Genomic DNA, 13,157 nt, shown 5'->3' with positions numbered 1-13,157 from the left:
TATGTTAGACAGGTGCAGGACATGTATGCTAGCTGTGAGACAGTGGTGTGTTGTGCCGTAGGGGTAACAGAGAGGTTCAAGGTGGAGGTGGGACTCCATCAAGGATCAGCTCTGAACCCCTTCTTGTTCGGGATCAGCACTAAATATAGAGAGACTCGCCGGTCTATTTCGTAGAATGAGGAGATGAGGGAGAAAGAATTGCTGTGCAGGAGATCAGGTGAAGGTTCTCACAAATGGCCATTTTGCTTCCTTGTGCGGAATCTCAAAGACGTATGTAAGAGCGGTGCAAGACATGTATGCATGGTGTGAGACAGTGCTGAAGTGGTGGTCCAGGCGTGATGCAGGAGTTCAACGTGGAGGTCAGAGTGCAACAGGGAGCAGCTCTGGGCTCCCTGTTGATTGCGGTGGTGATGGACAGGCTGACAGATGAGCTTAGACAGGAATCTCCATGGACCATGATGTTTGCAGATGACATTGTGGGAGCAGAGAACAGCTTGAGGAAAATCTAGAGAGGTGGAGGTATGCTCCGGAAAGCAGTAAGACAAGAGTATATGTGTGTGAATGAGAGGAACTCGGGTGGAACAGTGAGGCTACAGGGAGTGGAGATCAAGAAGTTGGAGGATTTCAGGAACTTGGGGTTGACAGTCCAGAGCATAGGAGAGTTTGGAAAAGAGGTGAGGAAACGGGTTCAAGCAGGTTGGAATGGGTGGAGAAAAGTGTCAGGGGCACGAAGGGATAGAAGACTATCAGCCAGAGGAGGAGACAGTGGTGAGACAAGTGATGCTGTATGGACTAGAAACCCTTACAATGAAGAAAAAACAGGGGGCAGAACTGGAGGTCGCAGAGATGAAGATGCTAAGGTTCTCTTTGGGAGCGACCAGGATGGAGAGGATCAGGAATGAGTCCATCATGTTAGATGTTTTGGAGATGTCAGAGAAGCCAGACTGATAGGTTGGGTCATGGACAGAGGAGGGAGAGGGAATTTATTGGTAGAAGGATGCTGGACTTGGAGGTCTGGAGGAAGACCAAAGAGAAGAATGATGGACGTAGTGCAAGAAGATATGGAGGTAGTTGGTGTGAGAGAGGAGGATGCAGAGAATAGGGTAAGATGGAGAAGGTTGATTGGCTGTGGTGACCCCCGAAGGAGGAGAAGAAGAATGTAATAATGTAGGGCAGCACTGTCGCTCAATGGTTAGCGCTTCCGCCTCAAGGCACGAAGGACCCTGGTTGGATTCCCACAGGGAGGTCTTTCTGTGTGGAGTCTCCATGTTCTCCTCCGGGTTCTCCGGTTTCCTCCCATACTCCAAAAACATTCACTGGAATACATTGGAAAAATTGGCGTGAAAATGTGTGAACGAGAGAGTGAATGGTTGTTTTTCTATATGTTGCCCTGGAATATATGGATACAGTATAGTAATATAAGAAATATCTCTTAATCAATCACCATATAGAGACATAGAACCATTCACTCCCTCATTCACACATCGTATAGAACAATGGTTCTTAACTGAACCCCACCTGTTTTACATGCGCATTCACCGAACCCTTCTTTATTGGATGGAGGATCGGTTCGTTGATGGGTACAAAGAACAGGCAGAGTAGCCTTTTCATGGAATCTGGCTCCCTTCACCTTGAATCCAGCAAGCGCTATGTTCTTGTAGCTCCCATCTCCATGCAGCTGAAGGAAGCCTTTCCTTTGTTTTGCCGGCGCTGGACTAGAATTGCTCATCTTGTCATTCCAAATCATGCAGTTAGCACATCGATTCCAATCACGTTCCGTCATACATGTGAATCCGTATTGTGCGTGTTCTTCCGACCGCTTTCTTTTTTTGCTCGACATAATTAGTATGAAGGGATTAAAATATTAAGAAAGAAATCACATGACGTACCATCACGACAGTCGCAAGTTACTACAACTGAGCGCGCCAAAATCCCTGCAGCACGGATAGGCCGAGCTATGTAGCGTGATCACCTGCGGCCAGTGATGTCATCACCAATGTGTGTCTTGACCTCCGCCGAACCCCTGAGACTGACCCGCCGAACCCCTGGGGTTCGATCGAACCCAGGTTAAGAACCACTGGTATAGAGACATACAATCATTCACTGGCTCATTCCTGTGTCATATAGCAGTGAGGTACCGTCTGGGGAGGCAGGAGATGCCGTGCCTCACCTGCCAATCTTGGAAAGAAAAAAACTGTTAAATGAAAAAAAAGAATTAAATGGCAATATTTATCAGTGATTTGCATTAAAAATATATTTTTCATTTAACTTCACCAGTTTTTATTCAAAATCGCAGGATTTTCACATTGACTGTTCAAATACTGAGACGAGACGTGCGGTGAGGCAGCGCACTGTCGAGCCTCAACATAGACGGCGCGGTGACGACTGACTGCTAGCATGCACTGCACTAAGACCGTGTTGCTTTCTCTCTGTATTTCACTATTACAAGGTTTACGAACTACATTTCCAATGTACAGTGGTTTTGGCAACAACTGTATGTGTTACTAGTTTCTTGTGCTAAGCAATCATAAAACAATGGCATAGAGCTAAGAAGTGAGGCACGCAGTTCTCCTGCCTCACCGCATGTCACTCTCTCATTCACATGTTGAAAAGTTACTACTACCAGTACTACTACAACTACCACTCGTAGTAATCAGTAACCAGTACTACAAATGTAGTGTGAAATAAATGTAACGGTTTCGGGATGTTAAATAACTCTGATTTTTTTTTTTTTTTTTTGTTCAAAACCGCTCGGTCACAATTGAGAGGGGCAGAATAACAGAATAATTCCCCCACAGTAAAGCTAGCTTTCACTGCTGCTGTGTTTTTGGATGCGGCTTTCGTGAACACATCGCAGTTTGGCTTTTAATTCTTGGACAATTTGTTGGTTCTTCGGAAGGCTAACTTTAGCATACTTAGCTCCGTGTTTGGTGTGAAAACGCCGACGTAGATTGTACTCTTTGACAACCGACGTTGCCTCATAACACAAAAGACATACCGCTTTTTCTCCTTGAAGCACAAACATGTGTTGGCCTGGACATTTAGGGATCATATTTATTTCTCAATTCCACTCGTTGTAAACGGCATTGACATTGATACACCGTGATCTAATGGCGGGGTGACGTCACATGATCGGCATGAATTGTGGGAAATATTGTTTATGATCAATGATATGGTTGTTTATGGACTTATTATTTTAAGACAATCAGACCTTTTAAGACGTTCTCGCGGGCCGCATACAATGACGTGGCGGGCCACATTTGGCCCGCGAGCCTTGAGTTTGCCACGTGTTAAATAAATATAAACAAAATCTGACACGCTTTTTCATGATTGCCGCGGTTATGCGGGTAGAAGATACCATATTAACGGTGCGGATTCTCACTAGAGTCAAGAATCCATGAAAATGGCAGTTTGGGCCTTTAACGTGCACGGCTTCAGATCAGTTGTTGCTGCGAGAGGCTGCTTCAGCATTTTCCGCCTAATGAGAGCCAACTACAGTAAATCAGTCGGCCGTCGGTGGCAGGAAGTGGATAGAAGGAGACAAACTGCTGTTCAGTGTGGTATCTGAGGATGTAAGTTACGGAATATTGATAAGGTCGGTCGGATATCGGACAGATTCATCGCTTCGATGTAATCCAAATAAATGGATTACACGAGAACGAGGTGGAACCGTTGGGGGGAGAGAAAAAAAGAGGTCATATTTCACCCATATTAGCGTCCCAACGGTGCTCCCCCCTGGAAAATCCAGTGCAGAATTTCAGATTCTTCCTAATGGTCGGGAACGGTCCGACCCGAGAGAGCTCAGAAGACCTTATTACCAGAGTTCGGGCGAACTCGTGGTTCCTCAGAAGAAAAGGATGGGGGTTCTCGCTGCTAATGGGCTCCTCTGCTGACGGCAGTCCCGGCCCGTCTGGAACCGTCCCGTTGTTTCCGAATTTCCCCTCCCTCCCCTTCCCGGGCCGGTCCACTCTTGCTTCTCCCTCCTCCTGTCGCACCTGAACCTCCCAGCGGCCCGAAAAATGATTCGCCGGAAACACGAGAAAATGAAGACTTTAGCGTGAATTTCCCATCCCCCGATTACGCGGTCGCCGGTTCGATTTCTCGACCGGTTTCGACGGTCCAGAAACCGCCGGCGTTCGCCGAGGACTCCGAATAGGTGCGAACCAGAGAGCGAACGGTTTCGTGGCCCTGTGATTGACAGCTGACCTCTCCAGGATAATCCGCTGCCTCTCGTGCACGGCAGCAGGGACTGGATCAAGCCGGCACGTCGCGGTAATGAATGAATGATGAACGTTTCCTCGATGCGAACGCTCCCACCAACCCCCTCGCTCTCTCTGGTAAATCTGATTGGTCGAGGCAGACGGCCGCCTCCTGCAAAGACAGACTGACTTTACCGCGCTTTCTTACTTATATCATTGATTACGTTGATTTGTCTCCTACAACATCTTCACCGCTCATCCTAGGGTTGTGTGTAGCTCCTCCCAGGTCATATCTGAACGTTGGATTGCAGGACCACGTGTTGCGACCTTATCGTTCACACGTCGCATGGAGACATTCGATAACTCGCTCTGTCATACAAACATCATACGGAGACGTAAAACCGATGAAATGACCGTGAAATTCCGAGGCCGTTCAGTTCCGACACCGAAGAAGACGACTTTTACGGTTTCAGTGCGCAGGAGGAAGACCGAGATAGTGATCAGCTGGAGTCGGACCAAGCGGGGATAGAAAATGGAGACTTTTCCTTGCGTTATTTATTATTCATCTTTTTCCCGAGCCTTGTTACAGGCACTGTATTTCTGTGTTACCGGTGTGTATTTAATTAAAAGTAAAAAAAAAGATTGTTTCCGTGTAAATATCTCACATTACAACGTGGACACCTGCAGCTTATAGACAAGCGTGACCTATATATGCACACATATTTATTTAGTTATTTCCAGCCGGTGCAGCTTCTCTTCGGGTGCGCTCGGCACGGTATCCTCCGCGCAGGAAGGCCTCCTGTTGGAATTGAACCGCGGACCTTCTGGCCGCGTGGCTGAAGAATCAAACAAAATCCTTCGCGCCTCCGTCGGTCAAAAGGGGGCGGCTGGAGGATAAATTTGTGAATTTGTGACGTCTTGCGAGAAGCTTGCGAGTCCCGGCCGTTCCAGAGCCGGACGATAAAACACGGCCGAACGCGAAGCCAATCTGCCTCTTTGAGCACCCAATTTGTTTAAAAGGCACAGACTCTAATCTGCTGCTGTCAGTCCTCCGGCTACTTCTCAGATGGGAGATTTATTTATTACTGCATCTCCATTGTTATCTGCACTCACTCTGATCTATTCTGCCATAAATCCCTGCAGGCTCTGCAAGCATCTTCCTCAACAAGTCATTTTTCCCCCCTCTTCGGTTTGCTACTCACCAGTATAATATTGACCGAAAAAAAAAAAAAAAACACCCACCCGAGGATCTGTGAAACCCTGGCCGTGATAAAATCCAAATGAGCATCCGTGAGCTGCAATCACCGCCGCCGGGTCCGGGTTTGGGTCACTTTTTTACGTGACGGAGCCGCAAAGAGTCGGACACACGGGGTTGTCTTTGTGAGTTCCAAACAAATCCCTGGGGGAGGAAGAGCATGTGTGTGTGTGGAGTGTGTTTTATGCACAACAATACACAGATATGACAGTATGTTGGAATTCTTATGTCACGGACGACTGACATTTTTTCCGACTGAATGTTAATGCTATAAAACTCCACACATTTAGTGATATTTAGAAGTAAATGTTATTTTACGGATTCATTTTTTGCAACTTTCTCTCATTTTCCTTTAAAATTGCACCTTTCAAAGCGTCAAGTACGATCCGTTCCTCTGGATCCCAAATCGAAAGAATTCAATTACACGTTCATTTATTGATTAGTTCATCCATACCGCTTATCCGGCGCTCAGGGTCTCTGGGGACGGGTCGCCGGCCAATCACGGGGCCGAATAATGACACGCAGCCATTCTCTCGGCCGTTCACGACGGATAATTTAGGGTCGCCAAAGAGCCAAATGCATGTTTTTGGATTGCGGGAGGAAAGCGGCGGAACCCCATGCAGATTCAGGGAGAACATGGCGAGTCCACGTAGAAAGGCCCCCCTTTCGGACTCGAACCGGAGACCTTCTCGCTGTAGCCGTCATTTATTTAAGCACAGAATGCACATTATAGCCTTCTTCTCACTGATTTAACCATTAAAATGATTTTGTAAATAAAAACGATCTGCCAAATCCCAGCCTGTTTTAAATCGACACACTCCCTCTTGGTAAACGTGACATCTGTGACCCCGGATCAGAGATCTGCAACAAGGAAATTAAAAAAAACAACAACAATAAAACAACTAACAAATAGTCCTGCATCACCGTCAGCCTCGTCTGACACCGTGATCCCTCCCTGTACAGCAGTGTGTAAGCGTGTGAGTATGTTTGTCTGCGCAAACACACACGGGTCCGCGTGTGTGTGTGTGTGAATGTCATGTAGTGTTTTTTGTAACAGCCCGTGCTGCTGTCGACGGCTAAACACTATAAAAACACTCGGGTCCAAACTGCACGATCCACCAGGCTTGTAGTTCGCCGTACTCCGCTCAAATGACATTTACTAATTACTCCTTCCTTTTTTTAGAAACAGCTTTCTGGATTTTTTCCAGGCCCCCTCATGCTCATTGTCATGTGGGAACAAACAAGTCTGCGGCGGCGGCGGCGGCGGCGGCGGCGGCGGCGGCGGCGGTGGCGGTCACAGCCTGTTCGACTCAAAGTGTGTAAGCGGACGTACAATCGGACGGCAGAAATCCCTTTAAAGCATGATGTTGTGTTAAACAATCTAGATTAGTCCTCGCTGGGAGGAACCAAATGGAAGGAGCGGTGTGTGTGTGTGTTGGGGGGGATCTGCAATGCAGAGGTGTCAGACCCCACACACACACACACACACACACACACACTGTTGAAATCGACCCCCCGAATGGCTCTTTGTGCAAACAATCCCTACGAGGGATACAAAACCACAACAACGACAACAGCAGTGAGAGAAAAAAAGGAATAAATGACAAGAGCGACAGATATTACCCGCGGAGAGTTGCATCCGAGGGTCACCGGTGGATCAGAGACCCCCTCTGACCGCCGCACGCCGGGCGAAGCTGAGCCGCCGCCGGTGGCGCGCACAGATCTCGGCCCCGTCCGTGGAAACCAAAGAAAACGCGTGGACGAGGCGGTGCGTAAAAAGCGTCAGTGCGCAAAGAGACAGGCTTTTTTTTTTTTTTTTTTTTCCTCTGCTCTTAAAATGTAAAGAAAGACATGCATTTCTTATGGTCTGTGCGCGTAGCCGTACTGTGCACGGTGGGTCTCGGGCACTTAAAGAGGAATGTAGGCTGACATGTTTTCGCTGACGGTCCTCGACGCGGCGGACGGACGCGGCTCCCACGGCTGCTCCCGCTCGACGCGGCCCGATTCTTCGGTGTCAAGGCCGGTTAGCCGGGCTGCCACTCACGGGTGGGTGGGGGTGGTAGTGTGTGTGTGTGGGGGGGGTCTAAACCGGACACGCCGGACATTTTCGTCCCGTTGACGCGGCGGCCTTCGCACACACGCGTTACTCGTTACTCGAATCCGTGCAAATCCAACCTTGCGGTTGCGTAACAGCGCGGGGGAAACAGTCCAGAATCCCCCCCGCGGGCCGCCGAGTCCCGGTCACATGAGGTGTGAGGGGCGGCGGGGGGGTCGTCCGTCCCTCCGTCCCTCCATCCGTCCTTCCTTCCGCCCGACCCGTCTTTTATTTGCGGGCGCTCGCCTTTTCTTCACCCCGGTCGCATCTCGGAGCGCAGAGCCGCTAAATGACCACCTTACGGCTGGCGACCCTCCCACGCGTGGGAATTACAGGAGCTCAAATGCATCATGTCCTGAACAACAGAGCCGGTCCTTTTATAGCTGTTAATATAATCCCCTTTTGCAGCATTTTACTCCGCATGTTTTTTTTTTTTTGAATTTTATTCCTTTTTTTTTCCCCCCCAGCCGCGCATAAGAAACGGTGCGTGCTGTTCGAGCACGCTATTTTAGGAACGGCGCATGAATTATAGAGGGAAGTGGCCAACAATGTGTGTTGCATTCCCTCACCGCTGACCCGAGTGCACCGAGGGAGAGACTCAGACGCGTGGAGAGTGTCTGCCATGACTGACCGTGAACTGTTCTTGGAGTGTCGGTGGGCTGCGGCGTGGCAGCGGCTCAGGTCGTTGTAATTTGTGCACGCCGCCGCCGCCGCCGCTGCCGCCCACGGGGTCACCACCATCCGGCTGCCGCTTCCTCCGGCCTTCCCGGGGTTCCACCGCCGTGTCGGTAATTGAATCGAGGCCTGCGCTTTGGTCCTGAGAGATTCAAGATTCAAGATCCGAAGCAGTTATCGTCACATGGACGGCGTAGAAACTCAATTCCTACTTAGCTGTCGGCGCTACATCGGGATATGTGGCGGTAGAAGAGTGTAAATATTGTTATAAATATAACCGCAGATATGAACGCAAACGTCGCGACAGAACAGCGAGTGGAATTCGGTGCGATAAGCTCACCGTGCGATTCACACAGCGCAGGTGCGAGGATGAGTGCACGTTAGCGATAAAGACCTACAACCGTTCACCCTCTCATTCCCAAGTCATGTCGTCATGTGTAACCGTGGCGACGGGCGTCTCGTTCCCGGCCCGGCGCGGAACCGAACGCTTCGGACGCCATCAGACGGGACGGCGCGCGACTTTTTTTTTTCTCCGTTCTCTCGTCCATTCTTATCCTTGATGTTGTTGTTGTTGCCGTTCTTTCTGCTGTCTATTTATTTGCAGATGTCTTTTGCTGTCCTCTAATTGTCAATTTATATTTAGATTCATATTTCTTGACACTATAACTGTTACGCTGCGTGACAACAGATTTTCTCCTGTGGGGATCAATAAAATTTATGTTATTTATCTGATCTCATTGTCACGGTAACATGGCAAACGAGAAAGTCGAGCTGCAACGCGGGATGTTTTATTCAGATTTTTAATTTTTTTTTTTTTCATATTTATTGAGATTATAACGCTGCTGTGACAAAAGAATTCCTCCTATGGGGATCAATCAAATTTATCTTATCTTACAAAGAGATCCAGAACCATTTACCCTCTCATTCACACCAACCTCCTGCATGGTTTTGGACTGCAGAGCCTGGAGGAAACCCACGCAGACGCGGGGAGAACGTGCAAACTCCGAGACAGAAAAACACGGAAAGTCGGAATTGAACCGGGGACTTGCTGTCGGCGTTGCGAGATAACGCGTCTTCTTTCAAGAGGGTTGTTTTCACAGGCCTGTGTCAAGCGGAGGCGGGTCGGGGGTTCGACGAGGGAAGGGAAGGAAAAAGGCCGAGAGTCAAACAAACAAACACCTGATGTGTCGCTAATGTCAAACGCCGATTGCTTTCTGCATCCGGAGAGCAGGCCGTCTCCGGCAGACCAGAGGACCGTTAAAAACAATCCATTTCAGACGTCTCGGGGAGCGCGAAACGTAAGATAAGTCGCTGGATTTCACGTGCGAATAGCAGCCGTACGGCGAGGTTAGCTTCGCGGTTTAACAACCGATGTAAGACGAAGGGTTTTCAACACATGAAGTCTCGAGGTTCTCCAGATCCGTGCGTCGCGGCATTCGTTCCAGCTAAGTGGAACCCTCAGACGTCGCTTTCCGTCCTTTCCCTTTACGAGCGCGCACCTCAAAGTGGGGCAATTACCAGTCGCTATGAATAAAGACATTAATGCGACGTGGCAGAGCCGAGGAAGAGCAGTAAAGGCAGGGTGTCTTCCATCAGCTAACATGAACTCAGAGGGGACACGTAAACAAGCCCCTCTGTTACATAATCCGTCCCTTTCTCCTCCGAGCATCTTCTCTCGTCTTGCTCACCCATCGCTCGTCTTTCTGGCGAGAATGGAGATATTTTAGCGCGTGAATCTAAATCTAAAAGCGTTCTGTCCGTGTGTCGTTTCTGCATTATCCTAACCTTAGCTGCAGCGTAGGCAATTTATTAAAGGGGCGGTTCAATTGTAAAATAAAATCAATATTTTTCCTCTCCTCTGCAGAGCCACTTATCCAGCTGGATTTTTTTTTTTTTTTTTTTTTTTAAGGTCCGCGGTTTGGAAAATACCCCCCCGCCGCCCCTCCGAAACAAACGACAGGGAGCTCAAAGTGCACGGAAATAAGACGTCTCCCTCCCTCCGTAAAATTCTGGACAAATTACTGGAGATAATCCGAGGACTTTGTTGTCAGCAGCTTGCCGAGGGGAACCGCTCCTGAGTCGCCCCTTTAAACAGGTTTTTTTTTTTTTTTTTTTTTTTTTCATATCCCGGGGCAAATTCCGTTTCCGCAAGCTTTTCGGATTAATTTGGTCCTGGCAGGTTTGCAGGGGACCGTGACCGACCGCGTTCACAAGGCGGTTGCGGCAAAACGGGTCGGAGGCGCCGACCTCCGGCTGCACCGCTGGACGGTCGGTGAATTAAATCTAAGGATGACAGATGCTGCCAGTCGGCGGCGGGTTAGTGAGGTCAGATAAAGATCCATACGCTGACCTTTCCCTTCGCTGCCTCCTTTCGGAGCGCCTATCATCAGGGCTATCAATAGGGACTAATGAGCCGTAATGGTCCCGTCCCGGCCGAACCCCCGTCACTTCCACACCGGCCCGCCGCTCGCCGGGGCCCGGCCAGGGTTACGCCGCCGTCACCCGTCTCAATTAAAACAAAAAACAAAAAAAAAAAGTCACTCTCTCAGCCGCCGTCAAACCGCGACGTCAACGAACCTTCGAGCTGCCGCTGCTTTGTTTTTGTGTTTTCATATAGATGACGTAACTCCGGCGTTGTTCTCGGAAATCCAAGCAAAGGTTATTCCGGGTCAAGCCGACGCGACAAAGTCGCAGAGCCTCTTTGTTCTGGCCGTCTGACGCCGTCATAGACGTCATCTGTTGGAGTCTTACTCACCAGGTGGCAGGGGACAAGCACAATCTTGTGTTTTCGCTTTAGTTAAAGGTTAGAACGCGACGGTTCGTTTGTTCACACACTCCCGTCTCGCCCCGAGGCTCGAGAGGCTCCGCTGTCGGCTGTCACTGGGATTAATTCACATGTTTAGTTAGTTCCGTTTGTTTATATTCTTTCATTTTTTGCACTTTTATGTTGCTGATATCTGCAGCAGAATTCAAGAAAACAGCCGGATTAATGCAGTGAATATGCCTTGATTATTATGCTTCTCCGTGTGAGGTTCTCTACTTCTGATTGGTCAGTTCATGGTCATGTGGTCACTAACAAGGAAGTAGGGTCATTGTTGTTGTGGAGCTGTGGAAGTATGTGAATGTTAAAGTTAAGCTCTGCAGTAGAAATCCGTCTCCCTCCAGCAAATTTAAAAGAAATCCAACCGCCACATAGCAAAGTTATAATAACAATGTTGGCAAAATTATTATTTTGTTTAATCATTTTTTTTACATACGCCAATCAAAGTAAAATCCAAAATTTATAGCGTCTGTTGTTTTAATATAATATGTATTTTATTCACGACAAAATAACTTACCATGTATTGTATGCAACATATCATATCACATGTATATAATAAATATTTATATTTATATTTTTCTAACTGCTGCCCTTTTCAGCCCTGTGTTCGTGAGATGCGGGTCATAAAGCGGTTGTGGGTTTTAATGCTATATTTACATTTTCCAACTTCATTTTGTGAGGAACTAACCCCCCCGTGCCGCCCTACGCCCCAGTGAATGTGCATTTCCACTGCATATCGTATCGTAAGAATGCAGTTCTGAACAGATTCAATCCCCGGGGGTGAGCTTTTATGCATCGTCTTACCGCTGTGGACGTGCACCAAGGCGCGCGGAGCGATTCGGCCGTGAACTGTGAAAATGTCAGCCCCTATTAACAACAATCCCGGATCGAGCATCCTCCGTTTCAACATCTGCACTTCATAATGTAAATTTAGAGGATCAACATTAGAAGTCTATTTATGTCATACGGTCCCCACACACACACACACACACACACACACTCAGCCCCGATCGTGGCCTTCGGAGCGGGGCTGCAAGCCCTGGGATTAATAAGCCCCTCTCAGTCTGCCTCGGTTAGACTCAAAGCCACGAGGAAGCCGAACAGCAGCCGCCTGCAGTGCATAACAACAGCTCCGAATCTGATGGAACCGGACAAGTCGATGTGAGGGTGTAATTCTTGCGGAAGAAAATAATGCAACGTTCCCATGCGTTCCATCTGCAAAATCAGACGGCGGGGCAACACATGTCTCGATTATCGCGCAACTTGCCGGCTATTTATGACGGGGGAGGGCGGGGAGGTCGAGCTGGAACTCGAATATGAACTCGCGCCCGTGCATCGGCTTAGAGCCTCCTGCAGGATGCACACCTCGCCTGATGGCTAATTACATCCACACAGTCCAGAGGTCGTTGCCTATGGAGAGGCCGGACCCGCCGCGACGCAGGCGAGACCTCCTGCTTTAGCGGACGACGGACCTTTCGGTCGCTATCCGCCGGGTGCAGGAAGGTGGGAAGTTTCTTTCCGGGGAACTCGCTCTTAATCCCTCGGGGTGTTTATAAGAAGGTCTGGGTTGCAAACGTGGCGCTCACATGTGCTCGCACATGCGGCGAGAAGATAGAGAGAGAGAGAGGGAAGCACAGTTGACTTCCTCTGTCGTTACTCACACCTGCAGTAGGATGCAATCTCCATGGCAACAAGACTTGGCAACACTGTGCAGAGTTGATATTTGAGGTTGTGATCTTTAATACCCCCTTTTTCCTCTCCCTTTTTTTACCGCAGTACTTTGTGGAAATGCATTTCTGTTTTTACCCCCCCCCTTTGTGACAAGTTTCCCAGGAATCTCTCCCCGGCTCTTTGGTTTTATCTTTTTTTTTTTTTTTTTTCCCGCCGCGGATCATCATTGCACGTCACACGCTGCACATAACAACCCCCCCCCCCCCCCCCCCCCCCCCCCGCCCAGAATATAGTTCCAGGTCCAGAGAAGATGTGCGGCATTTGTCCGCCTGCTAGTTTAATTTCCTGAGTGCGGTTGAGCCCTAAACATTAACCCTCTTAAAGCCACTGTCTTTCTCCAGAGAGCAAAAAGCTGTGGCCATTACGGCGAGTCCCTTTAGC

The sequence above is a fragment of the Fistularia commersonii genome, chromosome 17 (genome assembly GCF_037954325.1).
Source record: "Fistularia commersonii isolate RoL2024-O1a breed Wild chromosome 17, RoL_Fcom_v1.0, whole genome shotgun sequence".
In the NCBI taxonomy this organism is placed as follows: domain Eukaryota; kingdom Metazoa; phylum Chordata; class Actinopteri; order Syngnathiformes; family Fistulariidae; genus Fistularia; species Fistularia commersonii.
The sequence above is the reverse complement of the archived record's forward strand: the minus strand, read 5'-3'. Positions refer to the sequence as shown.